An 8000-nucleotide genomic window follows, 5' to 3' on the forward strand; every position below is an offset into this window, starting at 1 on the left:
CTTGTTGGCTTAGGATCAGACTTCCTTAACAGGACTCCCATAGCACAAGAAATAAAAGCAAGAATCAACAACTGGGATAGATTCAAACTAAAAAGCTTTCTCTCAGCAAAGGAAACTATCAGAAATGTGAAGAGAGCCTACGGAGTGGGAGAATATCTTTGCCAACCATACCTCAGATAGAGTGCTAATTTCCAGAATCTATAAAGAACTCAAAAAACTCTACACGAAGAATACAAATAATCCAATCAACAAATGGGCTAAGGAAATGAACAGACACTTCACAGAAGAAGATCTACAAGTAATCAACAGATATATGAAGAAATGTTCAACATCCCTAGTAATAAGGGAAATGCAAATCAAAACTACCCTAAGATTTCATCTCACCCCAATTAGAATGGCGATTATCAAGAATACAAGCAACAATAGGTGTTGGCGAGGATGTGGTGAAAAAGGAACACTCATACATTGCTGGTGGGGTTTCAAATTAGTGCAGCCACTCTGGAAAGCAGTGTGGAGATTCCTCAGAAAGCTTGGAATGGAAACACCATTTGACCCAGTTATCCCACTCCTTGGCCTATACCCAAAGGACTTAAAATCAGCATACTACAGAGATACAGCCACATCAATGTTCATTGCTGCTCAATTCACCATAGCCAGATTGTGGAACCAACCTAGATGCCCTTCAGTTGATGAATGGATAAACTGTGGCATATATATACAATGGAATATTACTCTGTAATGAAGAATGATAAAATTATGGCATTTGTGGGCAAATGGACGAAATTGGAGAATATCATGCTAAGTGAGATAAGCCAATCTCAAAAAACTAAAGGATGAATGATCTCGCTGATAAGCGGATGAGGACATATAATGGGGGGTCGGAGGGGTTAGCATTAGGTTTAGGGTTAGGTTTAGGGTTAGGGATAAGGAGAGCGGTAAGAATGAAGGAAAGAAGGACTGTGTAGAGGGAAAGGAGGGGTGGGAGGGTGGGGGGGAAGGGAAAAAAATAAACGTCATTGCCCTATGTAAACGTATGATTACACAAATGGTATGCCTTGACTCTATGTACAAATAGAGAAACAACATGTATCCCATTTGTATACAATTAAAAAAAATAAATATATAAAAAAAAATTCAATGAAAACCATCATCAACAGATTAGATTGCTTTAAAAACAGAACTTTGGGCCTTGAAGATAGAACTTTCGGCCTTGAAAACAGGGTATATTCAAAGGACGTAAAATCAGCATACTACAGAGATACAGCCACATCAATGTTCATTGCTCCTCAATTCACCATAGCCATAATGTGGAACCAACCTAGATGCCCTTCAGTTGATGAATGGATAAAGAAACTGTGGCATATATATACAATGGAATATTACTCAGCCATAAAGAATGATGAAATTATGGCATTTGCAGGCAAATGGATGAAATTGGAGAATATCATGCTAAGTGAGATAAGCCAATCTCAAAAAACCAAAGGAAGAATGATCTCGCTGATAAGTGGATGATGACACATAATGGGGCATGGGAGGTGTTAGTTTTAGGGGTAGAGTTAGGGTTAGGGAGGGGGGCAAGAAAGGGGAAAGGAAGGACTGTATAGAGGGAAAAGAGTGGTGGGAGGGGTGGGGGGAAGGGAAAAAATAACAGAATGAATCAACCAACATTACCCTATGTAAATTTATGATTACACAAATGGTATGCCTTTACTCCATGTACAAACAGAGAAACAACATGTGTCCCATTTGTTTACAATTTTAAAAAAAACATAAAATCATATTAAAAAAAACAGGGTATATAAAACTTGAATACTCAGTATTCAATAAAGAAATAAAAATAAAAGTCCATGATGGAATATATAAGAACTCTGGGACAGAATCAAGAGAACAAATCTGAGAGTCATGGGAATAGAAGAGAACTGGAAATGCAAGGTAAAAGCTAATTCCTATTCTTAATAGAATGTCTTCAGTGACATAGTAGTAGAATTTCCCCCCTATATTAAAAAAGAGATAGATGCCCACATATAGGAGAACCCCCAGCAGACAAGATCAGAACAAATGTTTCCAAGACACTTCACAATCAAAATTCCTAACATAGAAAATAATAAAAGAATACTAAAATCTTTAAGAGAAAAAATGTCAGGTCATATTTGTAGCAAACCAGTAAGGCTCACTCCTGGTCTATCAACTTAGACCCTAAAATCAAGGAGGGCCTGGAGTAAGATACAGCAAACTCTAAAAGAAAACAATTGCCAGCCAAGGCATACTACATACAGAGGAATCCAAAAACAAAAGCCAAATCTCCCAAACAGAGAAATTTCATTGAAAGAGTAGCCAATTAAATGAAAACAAGACAGAATTAAATATAGCAAGCACACCAAAATGGGGGAAAACTACAAATAGGTCCATAATAACACAAGGTAAATAGTCTTGACTACATAATTAAAAGACACTTTAGAAGAATGGATTAAAAAACAAGTTCAAACTATATATTGTTTGCAAGAAACTCATCTGAGAGGTAAAGATATCCACAGGAATGAAAGTAAAAGGATAAAAAAATATATTTTATGCAAATGAAATCCAAAAGCAAGAAGGAGTAGCTGACAAAGCAGATTTCAAGCAAAAATTAAAAAGAAACGAAGATCACTACATCCTGATTAAGGGAAGAATCCAACAAGATGTACTAAATATATCTGCCCCAAATGTCCATGCACCTAATTACATAGAAAAAAATACTTCTTGATATTAAATTCAGATAGACCTCAAAACAAAAATATTGGGTGATTTTTAACATACCCTTATTACCAATATGCAGGTTCCCCAAACATAAAATCAATAAAGATATGTTCATCCTAAATATTACAATTAAACAAAAGGGCCTAGTATACCCCTACAGAATATTTCACTCCAAAACAACTGAACTTAATGCCTTCTCAGCAGCACACAGATCCTTTTCCAAAATAGACCATATTCTAGGTCACAATGTATCAGTAAAGACAAAAAAAAAAATTATCTACCAGATCAGAATGGAATAAAACTACAAATAAACAGAAAAAAATAATAAAAGCAATGTAAACACATGAAAAGTGAACAATGCTCTTCTAAATGAAAAGTGCATAATATACGAAGTCAAGAAATTCTTACAAACAAATGAGAACATACATGTTAAAGGAATTTATCTGAAGATTTCGCTAAGAAAGAGGCAGGATAATTGGGAAAGTTAGAGCATGTCTGAACTAACAGGAGCTGATAAGCAGGAACTATAAAACTGTCCCGTAAAACTTCAGATACCAGATTCCTAACCAAGGACAGAGTAAATAGGATGAGATAACGAAGGACTGCAAATGGCAAAGTAAAATTATGGCTTGTGAAGCATGGCATCTTAAGTTCTGAGCCTGCTCTATCCTTAACAAGGTTCCTTCTCGGGTCAGCTCCCCTAGCCTTCACAGATAAGGTGAAAGAAGTCTGAGTTTATACATTCTTTACCATTTTTTACGACCCGTGCTGCGGGCAATTAGGGAAAGCCTGTGTTTATGCAGGTGCGGAAGAGAGGGGCTGCGGGCAATTTGGGGAAGCCTGTGTCTCCGCCTGTGTCTCTATCTTTCATCCCCCTCTCCAGTTAAAGTAAATTTATGGCTTCTCCAAGAATGTCTAAATGCTGGATTCAAAATAACCAATAAGAAATCTGTTGCTTACCGTGCGCGCGAAACCTGCCCCTTTACCCTATAAAAAACCTGTACCCCAAAGCCCGGTGTGCCAGTTCACCGAAGCTCCGGCTGAGGTTTTACTGAGCACCCGCAGGCGCCTGTGTAATCAATAAACTGCCTCTTGCTTTTGCAGCCAGTGATTACGTGAGTTCTTCCTTGGACAGGGGGTCTGAGGGTCTTTCACATAGATACAGCATATCAAAAATTTTGAGACAGTAAGAAAGCAATTCTAGCAGGAAAATGTATAACACTGAGTGCCTACATTCTAAAAAATTAGAATGAGTTTGTCAGGATGAACCCAACCATATGTGTAACTATAAAGCTCTAATTTTTTTTTAAATATGAACCAAAGTAAATCTTTTCTCCTTAAAAAAAAAAGAGAGAAAAAAATTTTTAACATTTAAAAAAGAGAGAGAAAGAGATCCCAAATGAATAAGCTTATGCTCTACTCAAGCACTTATAAGAGGAAGAATAAATGAATCCCAAAATCAGAAGGCAGGAAATAATTAAGAGATAAAAGCAATGAATTTGAGAATAAAAAAAATTCTAGACCTACATGATTTGCCCAAATTGAACCAGGAAAATGTAGAAAACCTTGACAAACTCAGGCAAAATAATGAAAGTAAAACAACACTTAAAAGTCTTGGCAGGCGGCGGCGGCCCGCGAGGGGACCGCGGCTTCGGACTTTGTGGCCCAGGCGCGCGGCTGGGCCTGGCCGGCTATGGGTGCGCCGCCGCCGCCCGGCGGTCCGGAGCCGGCCGCCCTCCCAGCGGCCCTCCCGGCGGCCCAGCGTGGGAGCGGAGTCCAGGCCGCCGCGCTCGCGCCTCGCCTGCCCCTCCCCGGGTCTCCGCGGCCGCGCGCCGCCGCCGCAGGATAGCTAAGGGCCTGGAGAAAGAGAGTGGAAAATGCAAAACAACGAAATTGTAAAACCTGCCAAATACTTCTCGGATTGGAAAAAGCACCTTGCTTGCTTTGGTAAAACAATACAAATATGTGCTGGAATGTAAGAAAAGCGATGCCCCAACTATCGCCCTCAAGCAGCGAACCTGGCAAGAGCTTGCCCACCAATACAACTCTCAACCAAGTGTGTTACTGAGGGATTTCAAGCAACTCAAGAAGTGCTGGGAGAACATCAATGCTCGGACCAAAAAAAATATGGCCCATGAAAGGAGAGAGAAAATGAAGGGAGCGTCAGCCTGCTGCTGAGTATCCACGTTCTGGGAAAGGAGAAGATCACCAGCATGCTGCCTGAGCAGCTGTACTTTGTACAGAGCCCTCCTGAGGAGGAGCCTAACTACCACCCTGATGCCTCAGCCCCAGAATCATTTGCTGTTTCAAATAGACAACTGTGCGATGATGAGAGAGTTCACACATTTTCCAGTATGTGAGGGGACCTCTCAACCTGAACCCTCCTGTTCAGCTGTCAGAATAACAGCCAATAAAAACTACAGGAGCAAAACCTGTCAGGAAGGTGCCTTAAAAAAGATGCATGAGGAAGAACGCCATCAACAAATGTCCATCTTACAAAGGCAGCTGATACAAATGAATGAGGTGCATGTGGTCAAAATACAGCAGATAGAGCGAGAGTGTGAAACGGCAGAGGAGGAACACAGGATAAAAATGGAAGTTCTCAATTAAAAGAAGATGTCTTGGGAAAGAACGCTACAAACTTTTACCAAGGAATGGCCTGTTTCTTCATCTAACCGGCCCTTTCCCAATTCACCCTAAGACTTTGGGGATGGTTACCTTGTAATTAATCTGTGTTGGCAAAGGAAGTCTGGAACATGAACTTGCGATCAGTAACCTGTAACAGCTACAACTAGGAAAATTAGAGTGGTAGTAGTGACTTATTTAAGAATACATTCAGGTAAACAGCTGCACCCTATGTACCCCTTAAGTGGCAAAGAATCTGTTATAATATCTGAAAAGTACCACTGAGTGCTATAATTCTGAATGTAATGTTTCTTAATTAGAATTCATACAAGAAAATAAAAGTCTTCCAACAAAGAAAAGCCCAGGACCTGATGGAAATTCTTCAACAAACTAGGAATGGAACCACCATATGACCCTCCTTTCTCATTTCTTGGTATTTATCCAAAAGAACTAAAATCAACATACTATAGTGACAAAGCCACATCAGTGTTTATAGCAGCACAATTCACAATAGCCAAATTATGGAACCGACCTAACTGCTCATCGATAGATGAACAGATTAAGAAAATGTGGTATGTATTTATAGGAGAGTTTTACTCTTCCATAGAGAAGAATGAAATTATGACATTTGCTGATAAATGGATGGAATTGAAGAATATCATGCTAACTGAAATAAGCCTGAGAGAAAATCAAGGATTGAACATTTTCTCTCATATACAGAAACTAGAGCAAAATAAGGGGGAAAGTGGGGAGGAGATCAGATATCATAAATATATCAGGAAGATCAGTTGAGTAGGAGACTGAGAGTTGGGGGGGACTAGTAAAGGGGAGAAAATGCAGACTGAATTTAACAAACTCACACTATGTATAACATAATGAATTACACCTGTATGGATATGTATAAAGGACGAATCAGATATAAAATAATAACAAGTGAAAGGAAGAGCAGTAGTTGAGGAAGGAGAATAGGAGGAGGGAGGGGGGAGGAATGGAGGCCACTGGGTACTGAAATGTAGTAAGTCATTCCATGCATGTATGATTTTATCAAAATGAACCCAACTATTATGTGTAACTATTGTTATGGTTTGAATGTGAAGTTCCCCCAAAAGCTCATTTGTGAGTCAGTGCAAGGAAGTTCAGTAGAGAAATGATTTGGTTATGGGAATCTTAAACCAATCAATGAAGTAATCCCCTGATACGATTAACTGAGTGATAACTGAAGGTGGGTAGGATGTGGCTAGAGGAGGTGGGTCATCGGGAGCATGCCTTTGGGGTGCATATTTTGTATCTGTTGAATGAAGTCTCTCTCTCTTCTTCCTGATCATCTTGTGAGCCACTTCCCTTCACCATCTTCCATCATGGTGTTCTGCCTCACCTCAAGTCCTGAGGGATGGAGCTGGCTGTGTATGGACTGAGACCATGAGCTCCCAAATAAACTTTTCCTCCACTCAAATTGCTCATTTTGGGCATTTCAGTCATGGCAGCAAGAAGACCTACTGAAACAACTTATAGTTGTTTATATGCTCTAATAAAATAAATTAAAAATAATTAAGGGGATAGAAGAATGGAAGTTCATTAGATCAGATAAAAGGGAGTGAAGGGAAAGGATTGGGGATGGGAACAGGAAAGATAGTGGAATGAATCAGTCATAACTTTCCTATATTCACACATGAATACACAACCAGTGTAACTCCACATCATGTACAACCACAAGAGTGGGAAGTTATACTCCATATATGTATAACATGTCAAAATACAATTCCAGTGTCATGTATAACTAAAAAGAACAAATTAAAAATTTTAATTTAAAAAATAAAATATAGTATAGTAGAATAACTGTGGTTTACAACAATAAATTGAACAATATATTGTTGAACAAATAAATTGTGAATAATGCTGCTAAAAACACAGGCTTTCAATAATTTGGCGTATGTACCCAGAAATGGAATAATTTGGTATAGATAATATGGTAAATCTATTTCTGCTTTTTGAGAAACTGCCACACTGTTTCCTACAGTGGTTGTATCATTTTAAAAACATGCCTACCAAGAGTATTGTAGGGTTCCAATTTCCCCACATTCTCACCAATACTTGTCAGTATGGATATGCATATTTTTAAATTGGTGGTATTTTTAAATGTGCTTTGCATGTAAGAAGCCATGGAGTCAATCATCAGCACCAAAAAATAAACAAATAAAATATAAATACTATTTAATAAAAATTTTAAAAATCTAAGCTAAAACAATAGATATGTGCAAGACAATATAATTATGTCAATTAACTTTTTATTTTACTCATTCATGATACTACTTTAATTATAAGTATTATAATAAACTTCAGCAGTCATGGAAATGTGTTTCACAAAATTGAGAAACATCTTAGTAAATGGGAGCAAACATTTCAAAGACTTCAATACACTGGATGGAATTCTTCAAGAATTTCACCATAAGTATTTTATCTTTTTCAGGAAAATCCTCTGGATGTGACTTTATATACACAAACATGTCATGGTCCCTCACAGCATACATATGGTCTTGACGTTTTAAGAGATAATAGCCAGCAAAAACAGAGGAAGTAACATATAGAAGCTGGTGGTACAAACCCGCCGATATCACTGAGGTAAAACAAGTATGCTAAAA

The 8000-nt window shown here is 38.3% G+C and overlaps 1 pseudogene; it reads left to right on the plus strand.

The window, feature by feature from the left end:
- The first annotated feature begins 4613 nt into the window (after positions 1-4613).
- Positions 4614-5436, plus strand: LOC124962423 (myb/SANT-like DNA-binding domain-containing protein 3; annotated as a pseudogene).
- The last annotated feature ends 2564 nt before the right edge of the window (positions 5437-8000 follow it).

The sequence above is a fragment of the Sciurus carolinensis genome, chromosome 12 (genome assembly GCF_902686445.1).
Source record: "Sciurus carolinensis chromosome 12, mSciCar1.2, whole genome shotgun sequence".
Classification (NCBI taxonomy): domain Eukaryota; kingdom Metazoa; phylum Chordata; class Mammalia; order Rodentia; family Sciuridae; genus Sciurus; species Sciurus carolinensis.